This window comes from Strix aluco, chromosome W (genome assembly GCF_031877795.1).
Source record: "Strix aluco isolate bStrAlu1 chromosome W, bStrAlu1.hap1, whole genome shotgun sequence".
Lineage (NCBI taxonomy): Eukaryota > Metazoa > Chordata > Aves > Strigiformes > Strigidae > Strix > Strix aluco.
Window position 1 is genome coordinate 13,267,998 of NC_133970.1, and position 14,945 is coordinate 13,282,942.

Genomic DNA, 14,945 nt, shown 5'->3' on the forward strand with positions numbered 1-14,945 from the left:
TCATCTTGAGCGTGTTTGAGGCATTCCTTAGATCAGCCTCAACTTTTATCACTTTCTCAGGATGTTTTTCTTAGTCCGTGTTTCTCGCAGGCCTGGTTTTTTGTCTCTCACACATCATCATTACATTAGAATCAGAATCCAAAAGCATACTCTTTTTTCGAGTTTCATGATAATTTCTCAAAGTAAAGAATAAATCAACATAAGATACCTCATCCCATATGCCTTGTCACCAACAAAACAACATCAGTTGCAAAATAGTATTATATTTCAGTGACCCCTTCTCAGGCCATTTTTCCCCATCTTCCAACTTATACGGTGGCCACCATTTAGTACAATATTCAATTAGCTGTTGCCTTGTTAATAGATCTCCTCCAATTTTTCCCCAATATTTTATAATACACCCAAGAGGAGAACAAGAAGTCATTTTAGATGGCTGAGCTCCCATATTTTCACCCAAAAAGGTTTTGATCCACAACTTCATATACTCCAGTCATCATTGTGATACGTATATGAATGTCCCTATTTTACCAACAATCCCCCCTTAAGTGCATGCACAACCTTATACCAAACAATATCTCTTTTATTAAGTGTTGCACCACTGTGTTACTTACCCACTGTGGTCAGGGAGATTACTCACGGACTCCCCGATCAAAAGGTCGGTGCATGCTGGAGTCCAAAGAGTAGGGTCTCCCCTCCAAGAGTCAACAAGTTGATCCAGGCAAGGAATTACAGCTGTCCCATCTGGGTCACCAAAAACTGTAACCCGAAAAGTGGATTCGTGCCCGGTGTGCAATAACACAATTTTACCACACTCAGGAGAGATATTGTATTTTATTCAGGCCTGGGTGCTCAGTGGATTTTTCCACAAATCAAGCACACCAACAACAGGTTTTCATGCTCCTTTTATACACAAAAATCAGAAGTTAGTACTTTTCCAGAACATGCCTATTAGATACTGATTGGTTAGTGATTAACATACAATTATAATACAGCTTACCTAATGCTTCTAGTACTACGCATGCTCAGGGGAAGGGTCTTAACCTGGGCAGGGGTCTTTTTGACCTGTGGGTGTGTATTTTAGTATTATAATGAAGGTAGTTCACTTTCAGGACACTCGGAAGTTGATTTCATTGCCAACTGATTGATTAATCACTTTGTCATGTTGTCAAATAACTCATTCTCAACACAATTCTATACATTGTCTTTATGGTCCAGGACATTCTAGTTATTTTCTAAGGTATGGAGAACAAAGACTATTCTTTATAAATTTCAATGTCTCATCTGATCAATCTTATGATTATCTCCAGGTGTGCAGTAACTGTAGCTACTAGCATAATCATTAACTATGAAATTTAGTGAATACGAAGTATACTATACCAGCCCAGCTGAGGCAGTGGGGACTTCCTCACCTAAGCCCTTGGAGAACCTGAGAACTTCTGAGTATTCAAAGCCTGCAAATCAGAGTAACTCTTACTTCAGCAAAAGGGAGCATAATCGGACTCTTTCTAAAGAACATTATCATCATTTCTTGGGATCTGCTGGAAAGATTGCTACCAGTAAGGCAACCAAGTGCTGGCATTGAGCATATATTTCTGTAATATTCTGCACCTCCCTGCAGTTTAATTTCATTGCTTCATCAGGATCAAACATCACTCCATTTTCCCACCTGCTGGGGATAGCACAAGTCTTTTGGAGCCAGGTGTTTCTGATGACAGTAAGGAGTACCACTCATTTGTAACATCTCCTGCTGCAGCAACTCCAGTAATGACTGCAAAGGCAAGGCACCAGCTGCACATCAAAATCTTAAAACACAAGGTTGAAAATACTATAACTTACTTGGAAAGTTCTTTCTACTATGGCAAGAACACAATGTTCTATTCTGGGAGATGGCTGTTTCCCCGAAGTGTTCTTGTTTGTCTAATGCACTTGCTGAAGGATAGAACATTATCTGCCTATGCATAAAATGCAGGATCTCTCTTATTTCTCCTATTTGCATTATTCATCCAGAATGAGAATGCTTTTCTTGTCGACAGGAAACTTGTTGGGCTGGTTTGCTCTGCCTAGTATTTCATTTTAGTCATCTAAACATAGAACAATGCATTTTTATTGTTTAAAAGCCAGAGACAAATGAATAAACAAAAGTTAATTTTAGTAAAAAATATGCAGCAAGTTCTACATAGAGGCAAGTTCATTACAACACATTTTCACCTTGTGGTGGTGCAATTCCACGCACACCCCGACACACACACCCCCACCCCTGATGAGCTTGGCTCTGCCCTCCCTATCACTTGGGAACAGTTATAACAGCCCATCACCTCCTAACAGCCTGGTACGCTTGTACCTGGGATGTGGTCGAGGGAGAACAATAACAGAATTGCACACCCATCAAGTTCTTCTGCAACTGGTGGAAAACACCAGAATACTTTATTGTTTGAGCTGGGCTGGAGTGAAAAGTACCTGACAAAAGTCAGTTATCTTGGACCCTATAAACAGCGACCCCAAGTGAGACCCTTTGAGCTCTCCTGGACAGCAGCAGGCCTGTCCCAGCATCTCCCCTGAGCTGGGACACCTCTCAGGTACCAAAAACCTTGAGGTACTGTCCACTGATAGAGCCAACAGGAGGCCAGGGTGAAATTGACCTGCTCGAGTCTCAGTTGTTGCCCACTGAGAGATGCTGATGTATTGTGAATATTTACTCTAAACTCGAGAAGAGGGAAATATTAACTTTGAGCTAGCTTCTCTTTCACCCACTTGCTCTCTGCTTACCGATGTGTTTGGGTATACACAGTTATTTTCATGAGTGTGGGTACATACTTATTCCACTGGATCCAAATACTTTTGTGTGTTTGTGTGTTTGTATGTCTTGGGTTTGTGAATGCGCATGTATATATGTATAGATTTAAGGTACCGTATAGTAAGTTAGTGTGAATCTTGTCATTTTAGAATCTGTAAATAAGTCGCTTTTCTTTCTTTCAACATTTCTGAATTATTTTGTAATGATAAATTGCTGTTAGTTATTAATAAATCTAGATTTCCTGCTAAACCATCACTGTGTTAATACTTTCATCTGCGACACAGAGCCAGGCAATCAACTGCAGAATAGGCTCTCAATTATTCATTGTTACACCCCCTAATGTTGGAATCTAGCAGCAGCTGGTTCCCAGCAGGTCAATAGATCTTATAGGACTGTGAAATTTGGCACTGATGGACTTAAGATGCAAAATATTATTTCCACATTTTGCAGAAACAGAAATCGGTAATATCTCTCAGCCTGCCACAGAAACTAACTGCATAGAGATTAAATGCCTTTCTTTTTGGTGTGCTATATTTTATTACTATTTTACTATTCTGCTTCACTGTCACATCCTGATCAGACGAGGGAGACAAGCAACTCAGATTTGTAAATCCCCAGCAGAGTGGACAATGGTGAGACAAGTTTCAAAGTCCAAACATTTATTAACTTCCCAAAATGTATTAACTGGATACACGATAATTGGCTAAGTATATGAGTTGTGGCAAGCAATACAGTATGCCTTGCATTGCTTAATGGTAGTGAAGGAAAAGGGGAAAAAGGAAAGGAGGGAGATGGAGAGAACGGAGGAATAGAGATCACTGGTCTGGGTTCCTGCGTCGATCCCGCCAGTGAGGGTTCCAGGAGGCATCTGTCTTCTTCGCTTCACTTCACTCTCCGAACCCCTCCCTCTCCTTGCCCCGCCTCAATTTATACAGAGTTTCTTTGGGTCCGTCCCCTAGGTCGACCCACATACCTACATATCCCATGTATGGGGAGGGGTAAGGTGTTTCATGGGATGATGTAATTAGCATGATCTTGTTGGTCTTCGTTAGCATATTCAGGGATGTGAACTTTAATATGCATTTTGTGGATAATGAAGCAAAGGTCATTCAACGGACAGATGGCCCTTGAAATTTCAAAAGATGCACCAGAGCAGAGCCGTCCTGTCTCCACAGGGTTCCCCCCTCCAGCTGCATCCTGTGTTATTCGGGCAGCCTTATCAGCTTCGACCTCCACACTATCCACCCCATGACTATAGTTTCATTACTTGCAAGTGTTAGAGACGTTCCTTAGCTCAGAGGGCCTCCACTCCCCCTGCTATCCTTTATCTCTTTCTCAGGCTGTTTTTCTCAGTCCTTGTTTCTCGCAGGCCTGTTTCTTTCAGGGCCTATTTTTACAAGTCGTCTCTCACATCCCATCCCATGGCTCAAACACTCCAAGTTCTTCTTTGACCATTCTGATCCATATGTATCAAATAGGTACAGGGGAAAAAGAAGACAGAAGGTGAGAGAGCATACATCTAACTGCTGCAAGGCATACCATTAAAAGCAAGAATCCGCATAATATTGTAAGACCGATATTTACAAGCCATCTTCCCCACCCTGTGAGTTCCAGGGATCCCAGTGATGTGACCCATGACCCAGGGTTCCACCCATCAAACCAATCCGTTGGTTGCATTGCTTGAAAAAGTTGTATGGTCCTGTTGGCGATCTCCTTCATCGTGGCATGGGTCTCCTCTATAGAGGTGGTGGCATTGTGGATGGTGGTGCAGCATTCTCCCTCAGTTAGACTCGGCATACCACACACTCCGTGTTCCTTCAGCAATGCTAGCTGATTCTGCAACGCCGTCTTAGATGCTTGTTGGGTCTGCACCTTTAATTCCCTAAAGGCATACCTTGTTCAGTTACTTAGTACATACAATTGCTAAGTTAAATTTTCCAAAACTATTTGAGGTTATACAATCACATTAGCAGGTAGCATGGCAGCTTCTAAGCCCAGGGCCAACAGCTGTTCCCAGGTATAGTAATCTGGATGTAGTACCCCACTGATTACGTGCCTGGCATCACTAGGGCCGTTAGGCCCTCTTCATTTTTGGTGTGAGGTAATGGTGTAATTAAATGAACTCTTGAAGGGCATCTTGTTGGAAAACTGATAGAACATCTTAATCCAGCCATACTATAAGGATTTAAGTGGGAATACAATTTAATATTCAGGTACAATTCATTAACGCTTGATTTGTGGAATCAGACCACTCCAGCCAGTCTTTGATTACTTGGTCTTGTTGTTGGTGGGTGTGGTGTTGTAAGGACCACATACAGTTATATGAGCTAGCACTGTAACTGGTTAGATCCCCAAACCTGTTTGGCATTTGCAAACACCAATGTGCAGTCTATGCAATGGACTTACATCCTCAGTTCCCTTCCTTTTGAATCCACCCAGGCTTGTCCCTTCAATAGGTGTAAAAGGAACAGGCTTTTAGAAGACTCTTTTATTAGGATAGTATTAATAGCAGGAATAATTGATAAATAGATATTGTCTTATAGGTTTAATTAATAGGATACAGGTGCTCTAAGAACAATACTGACAGTTCAATGCAAATACTGCTCATTTGTCCCCTGTACAGCCCTCATCATGTCTGGTTTAAAACCCAATCAAGCTGAATTAACAAAAATCAATCTTAGGTACTAAGTTTTAAACATAACAAAAGATAAGAAATAAGTGATTAATTTGGAGTAAGCAATTTAGAAAGGCTAGGTAATTAAAAGTTAGACATAGACTAAGTATATGTTAAATAGAACATCCTGAGTTTTTCTCAGAAGTCTAAAGGTGAATTATGATGAAGATTGTTTAAGAACATAAGTAACCATGATGACCGAAGACTGCACCAATGAGCAGTGGCTTCAGAAGAAGAATTGGAATGGAACGATGAGAATCAGCTGAAGCTGTGGAATATAATGGACTTTTGAAATTGATGAAGAATTAAGAGCTGAGAGTTTGTGGGAAAACACCAAAGACTTTTGTATTGCATAATGTTATGTAGAATCATATATATAGAAGGCGCTTTTTGTTAGCCACCGCCACTCACTGAGGTGATGGCCCAACTCTGAGTTGTTAATAAAGCAAGCCTAGAGATACCCAGAGTCTGGTGAAATTCTTTAACAATAGGTCAAGTCCCAGGATATTTGTGGGGAAATTTCCCAGGATCATCATAGCCTCTGTTGCAGTTTCATTCCCAGGTAACCAGCATTTCACCCGAGCAGTCAGCTGTGGCTTAGAGTCCCCGAAAACATCTGTAACCCAAATCTGCTTTTTGTCAGCAATTATGCCATTCTGCTTGGTGACATCAGCTTGGAGCGCTGAGATCTGAGTGCCCGTATCTACTAGAAATGTAACTGGAGTTTTAAGGGGGCCAAGGGGAAAGGTAATCAACAAGTCTCCCTTACTATTTTCTGTGAGCCTCCTTAAGTGGACCCACCCACCATCCCCCAGCTCACTTACTGGTGATGGCGTGTCCGGTTTCCCGACCGGAAATCAATCAAGTTGTCTTCAGGGGCAGTTGGTGTTTGAGAGGCAATTACCACCATCTCATTAGGTTTCAGTTCTGTCCCTCCCCTCTCCCGAAAGGTCTGCTCAGTTGGGGGGGGGGCACCTTCCTTTTGTCTTTCCAGGCTCGAATGAGCTTTTCTAAAACTAAAGTAGGCATACTGTCTGTTAACTCTAGGGAAATCCCCTGTCCACCTAAAGCAGAATTCAGAGTTAGGTCTTGAAGGTATGGGAAGAAACCTTCCAAAACACAAAATGCAATTCTTCTCCAACATTATTTAACTGTGGTTTTGCTGGCAGTCAAGAGAGACCAGCAGGGCTTTTGTCCCTTCACTTGTATCCGTTCATGTAGTGCAACTTCCTCAGCACAGCTGCACCAGTCACATCTGTAGCACAAACTACATGAAGTGTAGGAAGAACAGGACTGTTTCTATCAGTGGTGACACTGACTTGTGCTGCTTTGGAGAGTTCATCGAACTCTAGCCTAAATCTCTCTCCTCCGGTTTCCCTTCTGTAGTGTTGAAAAAAGTTTTCTGTAAAAGTAGATGGAATTTTGAACAACAGAGAAGAGCCAGGGGCTGCTGATGCATTAGGAACCAACAGGGAAACACCTGTGAAATGTCTCAAAGGAATTACGGAGAGCTCCTCTAAAAAGGTGACAGCATCAATAGCCCAGCTGAAGTGCCTCTATACCAATGCATGCAGCATAGGTAACAAGTAGGAGGAGCTCCTAGCTACTGTGCAGCTGGAAAGCTATGATCTAATAGCTGTTGCTGAAACGTGGTGGGATAAATCACACACACTGCAATTGATGGCTACAAACTGTTCGGAAGGGATAGGCAAAGAAGAAGGGGCAGGGGGTTGCCCTCTATGTAAAAGAATGGATTGACCGCACAGAGTTGTCTTTGAAAACCAACGATGGGCAAGTTGAGACCTTATGGGTAAAAATTAGGGGCCATGCCAACAAAGGTAACCTCGTGGCTGGTGTTTGCTATGGTCCCCCCAACCAAGGGCAGCCTGTAGAGGAAGCGTTCTTACTTCAACTACAGGAAGCATCACGCTTGCAGTCTCTCATTCTGCTGGAAGGACTTCAATCGTCCTGACATGTGCTGGAAAGGCATCACAGCAAGCTGCAAGCAGTCCAGGAGACTCTTGGAGCGTGATGAGGATAACTTTTTAATCCAGGTGATAGACAGCCCAACCAGAAGAGAAGCATTACCGGACCTGTTACTCACCAGCAGGGAAGAGCTTATTAGGGATGTCAAGACTGGTGGCAGTTTGAGCTGCAGTGATCATGCTCTGGTGGAATTCAGAATCTTGCGGGATATGGGCCAATAGAGGCAGAATGCTGAATTTTGGGAGAGCAAACTTTCAGTTGTTTAAGGAATTAGTGGATGGGACCCCCTGGGAAACTGCCCTTGGGGACAAAGAATCTGAACAGAGCTGGCAGCTCTTTAAAGATGTTTCCTTAGAGCACAAGCGTTCTCGATTCTCACATGTAAGAAATCAGGCAAGGGAGGCAGGAGACCAGCATGGCTGAGTAAGGAAATCCTGGTCAGACTAAAGTGTAAGAAGGAAATGCATGGGCAGTGGAACCATGAATGTGTATCCTGGAAAGAATACAGGGATGCTGCCCAGATGTGTAGGGATGGGATTAGGAAAGCTAAGGCACAGCTGGAGCTGAATTTGAAAAGGGATGTGAAGAATAAAAAGAAGGGCTTCTATAGGTACATTGGCCAGAAAAGAAAGATTAAAGAAAATGTATCTGCCCTGACAAGTAACTGAACATGAGGCAGCAGTGTGCACAGGTGGCCAAGAAAGCCAACGGCATCCTGGCTTGTATTAGAAATAGTGTGACCAGCAGAAGTAGGGAGGTGATAGTCCCCCTGTACTCTGCATTGGTGAGGCCACACCTGGAGTATTGTGTCCAGTTTTGGGCACCACAATACAATAGAGATATCGAGATGCTGGAGCGAGTGCAGAGGAGGGCAACGAAGCTGGTGAAGTGCCTGGAGAACAAATCCTATGAGGAGCGATTGAAGGAGCTGGGACTGTTCAGTTTGAGGAAGAGAAGGCTAAGGGGAGACCTCATCACTCTCTACAACTACCTGAAAGGACATTGTAGAGAGGTTGGTGCTGGTCTCTTCTCACAGGTAACTAGTGACAGAACAAGGGGGAATGGCTTTAAACTGCAACAGGGGAGGTTCAGACTGGACATTAGGAAAAAAATTTTCACAGCAAGAGTGGTTAGACAGTGGAATAGGCTGCCCAGGGAGGTGGTGGAGTCACCATCCCTGGATGTGTTTAAGGGTCGTTTAGATGAGATGCTGGGGGATATGGTGTAGGGGAGAACTTTGTAGAGTAGGGCTGATGGTTGGACTCGATGATCCCAAGGGTCTTTTCCAACCTGAATGATTCTGTGATTCTATGATTCTATGATAAATAAGACAGGAGAGCTGGTGACAACCGATATGGAGAAGGCTGAGGTACTCAACAACTGTTTTGACTCAGTTTTCAATGTTAATCTCTATTCCCACATCTCTCGAGTCCCTGAACCTCAAGACAGGGACTGAAGGAACAAAGTCATTCCCATCATAGGAGAATATCAGGTCGAGACCATCTGAGGAATCTGAACATACACAAGTCCATGAGACCTGATGAGATGCATCCCAGGGTCCTGAGGGAATTGTCAGATGTAGTTGCCAAGCCACTCTAAATCATATTTGGAAAGTTGTGCCAGTCAGGCAGTCAGTCACATCCTGGGCTGCATCAAGAGAAGTGTGGCCAGCAGGTTGAGGGAGGTGATTCTCTCCCTCTACTCCTCTCTCATGAGACTCCACCTGGAGTAATGTGTTCAGCATAAGAAGGACATGGACCTGCTCAAGCAGGTCCAGAGGAGGCTGCAAAGATGATCAGGGGGCTGGAGCACCTCCCCTATGAGAATAGGCTGAGAGAGTTGGGGTTGTTCAGCCTGGAGAAGAGAAGGCTCTGGGGATACCTTACAGCAGCCTTCCAGTACCTAAAGGGGGCCTACAGGAATGATGGGGAGGGAGTCTTTATCAGGGAGTGTAGGGATAGGATGAGGGGTAATGGCTTTAAACTGAAAGAGGGTAGATTTAGATTAGATATAAGGAAGGAATTCTTCACTGTGAGGGTGGTGAGGCACTGGAACAGGTTGCCCAGAGAAGTTGTGGCTGTCCCCTCCCTGGAAATGTTCAAGGCCAGGTTGGATGGGGCTTTGAGCAACATGATCTAGTGGAAGATGTCCCTACCCATGGCAGGGGGGTTGGAACTAGATGATCTTGAAGGTCCCTTCTTGTCGTTGTTGAGATGGACACGACAAACACCGAATTGTGCAAAAATGGCTACTTTATTGTTCTAACAAACCTTTTTATAACTTTATTAAGAGTATGTGTCCATATATGATTGGTTTAATTAGAGACTAACAGTTCATGATTGGATGACCTCTTCTCTGTTGCAACCTCGATAACCTTCCTCTCCCTGCGGTCAGGCAGTTCCGGTCTGGCAGTTCCTTAATCTTGTTTACTCAGACCTTCTTGGGACTTTCAAGTCTCTTAAGGGTACACGGTTATCTGCTCAAGGTCAATATCAAACTTACATTCTGATCCCTCGGACCAGCCAAGGTCTCCCATACCTTCCAACCCAAACCATTCTATGATTCTATGATTACAGAGGACTACATTTTATTTATTTGGAAAATCTTGGAAATCTAGTAAGAGAAACAGCAAAATATGTGATGCATTTATAGAAATTCTGTAGAATATGACCAAATTAAGCAACGGCTTAGGTGGTGGGTTGACCTTGGCTGGATGGCAGGTGCCCACCAAAGCTACTCTATCACTCCCCTTCCTCAACTGGTGTAAGAGTCGGTCAGAAGATCAGCATTGTCTCAACATTGTCATCAGGGACATGGACAGTGAGGTACCCGACAACGGCCTGTTTGGAACACCGTTGCCGATCCCAAGAGTGGAATGCTGTTCAAAGGCTCCTGAATACAGAACTGTGTGGCACAGCAAGTGCTGTGCTGTTCTCCTGAGTACTGAATCATGTGGTGCAGGGAGTGCAGTGCTGTTCTTCAGTGTTTTAATTGCGGGACACTGGGTCATTTTAAAGCAGAATGTTGACAAAAATGGTGTGAGCACTGTCAAACAGATAGTCATAATGCTCGTGTGTGTGGAAAGAAGGGAAACGGGACGCGGAGTGCGCCCCGCCCTCACGCGATGACACAAGTCCAGGGTGCTTGGACCACTGCTACGCTGCCACCTCTGGAAGCGCGGGGGTGGACTTGGCAACAGCAGTAGCTGTTACTCTTACAGATACTACAATACATCTGGTTGATTCTAATCTGGTGGGGCCCCTGGGACATGGTTTAACTGCCTTGTTAATTGGACTTTCTTCGGCATCTACAAGAGGTATTTTTGTTGTCCCAGGACTTATTGATGCTGACTTTGAGGGAACAATTAAAATCATGGTATATACACTTACTCCCCCCTTGACTATCATGGAGGGGTCAAAAATTGCTCAGCTAATTCCATTTGAATCAAAAGTGCCTAATGCAGAACAAAGGAGGAGAGGTGAAAAAGGCTTTGGGTCCACCGGACAACCAGATGTTTTGTTAGCCATGGTGTGATGGTTTAGCCCCTGCCGGGGTCTGAGACCACGCGGCCGCTGCCCCTCCCCCACAAAGGGAGTGAAATACAAAGCCCCAAGACTGAAATAAGGAAAGGTTTAATACAACAATGCAATAGCAACACAACAAACAACAGCAATTAACAATAACAGTAATAGTGATAGCAATGAACAGAGCAAAATAGCTACCAAATACAGCAGTTTGAAGCACAATGTACAAAACCACGAGTGCACCGCACTCCCGCGCCAGGAAAATGTGACCTGCCAGGATGTGACGTCCGCATGGTATCTGAATAACCCGGCTAGAGCTCCCCCCCACTGCTGGGGAAACTTAACCCTATCCTGGTTAAACCAGGACACATGGACATTAGTCGGGGGAAGCCAGAGGAGCAGATGGAAATGAGACACCCTAATGGACAGACGAGTAAATTACGAATGCTCATTGATACTGGAGCAGACGTCACGATCGTACCCCTTTATCAGTGGCCTAGACAGTGGCCTTTAGTGCCAGCGAATACAGGAGTTGTAGGGATTGGAGGATCTCAAGTCACATCCATCAGCAGAGATATAATAGCATTTATGTTTCCGGATGGCAAGGTAGTAACCATGCGTCCCTGTGTGATGCACTCACCTGTGGCACTGGTGGGGAGAGATCCGCTCAGTCAGGTGGGAGCTCGATTGATCACTTCGCCTTTTTAGGCGCGGCCACGGTAGAGCAGCCAATCCTAAAATTAACTTGGAGAACTGATGATCCCATATGGATCGACCAGTGGCCGCTGAAACTGGACCGGCTGCAAATTATTAATGATTTGGTACAGGAACAGCTAGATGCCGGACATATCCTGCCTTCAGCTACCACTAGCCCATGGAACACTCCGATTTTTACAATTCAGAAAAAATCTGGGAAATGGCGTCTGTTACATGATTTAAGAGCAATTAATGCCGTTATGTGTGACATGGGCACCTTTACAACCCGGTTTACCTTCACCGGTAATGTTGCCGGAAGGCTGGGATCTGGTGGTTATTGATTTAAAAGACTGCTTCTTTACAATCCCCTTACATCCAGAGGATGCTGAAAGGTTTGCCTTTACAGTGCCATCGATTAATAAGGCCGAACCAGCAAAGAGGTACCATTGGGTGGTGCTACCACAAGGGATGAAAAATTCACCCACGATCTGTCAGTCTTTTGTCGCGTGGGCTCTGGAACCCATCCGAAAACAGTATCCTCATTTACTCATTTATCATTACATGGATGAGATCTTAGTGGCAGGAAAACAACTGGACTGCGAGACAATATTGGGCCAGCTAACATGCAGTCTCAGGGAGAGGGGATTAGAGATAGCGCCAGAGAAAATTCAGAAACAGGGTCCATGGCTGTATCTGGGCTGGATTATTACAGATGCAATGATTCGTCCTCAAAAGGTTAAAATGAACACAAAAATAGAAACATTGTCTGATGTGCAGAGATTAATTGGGGATATCCAGTGGGTTCGTAATATCTGTGGAATTACGAACGATGATCTGAAACCATTGATGCCACTCCTGGGGACGTCTGTAGTAGCTCAGGAGCGCCGTCAACTGGATGAGGATCAACAGCAAGCTTTACAAGTAATGACCAATAAAATCATGACAACTTATACTCACAGGCGACTGGATGATAAAGCTCTTTCTTTTATGTTAGTTAACTCTGGGGGTAAACGTGAACACCCATTAGGGTTTATTATTCAGTTGAGTGAAACAAAACCAAATTTACGAATTTTGGAATGGATTTTTCTCCCTTTCCAGCCCAGAAACACAGTTGTTACACGCCCTGAATTATTTTCACAGCTTGTCATAAAAGGGAGGCAGCGAATTTTAGATATCTCAGGCATCGAACCAGAAGTCATCTACATACCTGTATCTCAGTTATATTTAGATTGGTTATTATCTGCTTCAACTGTCTTTCAAATAGCAATTGCTGATTTCTTAGGTACTATCACCAATAGTTATCCATCGGATAAGCTTTTGTCATTATTATCCCATCAGCGGTTTGTACATTTACCCCTGCGATCAGAGGTTCCAGTAGAAGGGATAACTGTCTTCACTGATGCTGGACGGAAATCTCGAAGGGCTGCAGTCACCTGGAAGGAAGGGGACACCTGGGAACATCAAATACTCCCTGGAGTGCCTGGTGACTCTTTACAGACTTTAGAACTTCGAGCTGTTATTTGGACATTTCAACGCTGGTCTCAAGAACCTCTCAATGTAGTATCAGACTCATTGTATGTTGTGGGTACGGTACAACGTCTGGAGAACAGCATGGTAAAACCTGTACGAAATCCTGTATTACGTACTTTGTTGTTGCAATTGCTGACACTTTTGAACCAATGTCAGAATGAATATTTTATTATGCACATTCGCAGTCATCAGCGATGTGGAGGCCTTGCGTTGGGAAACGCCTGGGCCGATCAGCTTGTCGCTCCAGCCTGGACGGGTCCTGCTGTTAACACCTTTGAACAAGCCAGGTTGCTGCACGAGTTTTTTCACCAGTCGGCAAAAATGTTAGCCAGAAAATTTCACATTCCTGTGGCTGATGCTAGAGGAATCGTGCAATCCTGTCCCGACTGCCAGAAGGTAGGAGTAGGCCTCGGTTTGGGGGTGAACCCTCGAGGACTCCAACCTCTACAACTTTGGCAGATGGATGTGACCCATATCCCAGAATTTGGCAGGCTTAAATATGTGCACGTCTCTATTGATACCTTTTCTCTAGCACTCTGGGCAACAGCACAAACAGGAGAAACAGCACGGCATGTCATCAAACATATGCATGCTGCAATTATGGCACTGGGTGTACCTGCACAGATCAAAACTGATAATGGTCCAGCCTACACTTCTCAAAAATTTACTCATTTTTGCCAACTCTGGGGTATACATCACATCACAGGAATACCACATTCCCCCACGGGACAAGCCATCGTGGAAAGAGCGCATCAGACCTTGAAAGCGCTTTTGCAAAAACAAAAAGGGGAGAGGTCTTGGCTGCTGCAGAGTGACTTGCAAAAGCGGTGTATGTGTTAAATTTTTTGCGGTTCACAGGTGATAGAGATGAACCACCAGTAATAATACATAGTTCAAGCTTGAAATCTGGTATAAACCAATGTGACAGTAATGTTTTTGTTCAATACAGGGATGTCGTTACAGGAGAATGGAAAGGACCTGCAGAACTAAGAATGACCGGTCGGGGATATGCTTGTGTTGTTACAGATACCGGCGTCAGATGGGTACCGAGTCGATGGGTGCGGCCCTGGAAAGGGGAAGTCAGGAAGAACGACGCAGAGCACTAGGCTCACTCACAGGTCCTAGGCAGGGGTTTACGCTTGTGTCTCTACAGGTAACAATTCATCTACGTAGGCCCCTGCGAACTGGACGAAGGACCCTGTGTTTTGAGGCACTTCAGAGACACCAACATCGACTGAACCTGGTTCTGACCCCGTTGCTAACAGCATGGCATCCAGCAAACAGAGAAGCCTTTTGTCTTTTCCTGGGCTTGCAGTCATTTTGCACGGCTGTTCGAATACAACTGTTTATCACAGATCAGACAGAGGGATACGACATAGCTTGTAGAGGGCTTCGTTTGAATTGCCGACGCTCGGTTTTAATTAATTTTATACTGAAGCAAGTTGGTTGTCTGACTTTGTAGATGAGCCAACATATCAGCAATCTGCTTTTAATACCGAAAGGCAGGCTCAAGTCCTTAGAAAGCAGCAGTAGTTTTTTAGAGTTTTAGGCTTAATTGAAAACCTTGGACAAAGGGTTTTAGCAGAAATTAGCTCTGAAGCTTTGTAGATGCTTGGCTTTGCAGTGTGTTAATTAGAACAATAAGATAGTAGATAAGAGTTGTGGTGTAGGGAAAAACGGTCCTTGGAACAGGCAGGTGTATCAGGACAACTGAAAAAGGGAGGTGAAAAGATGACTACAC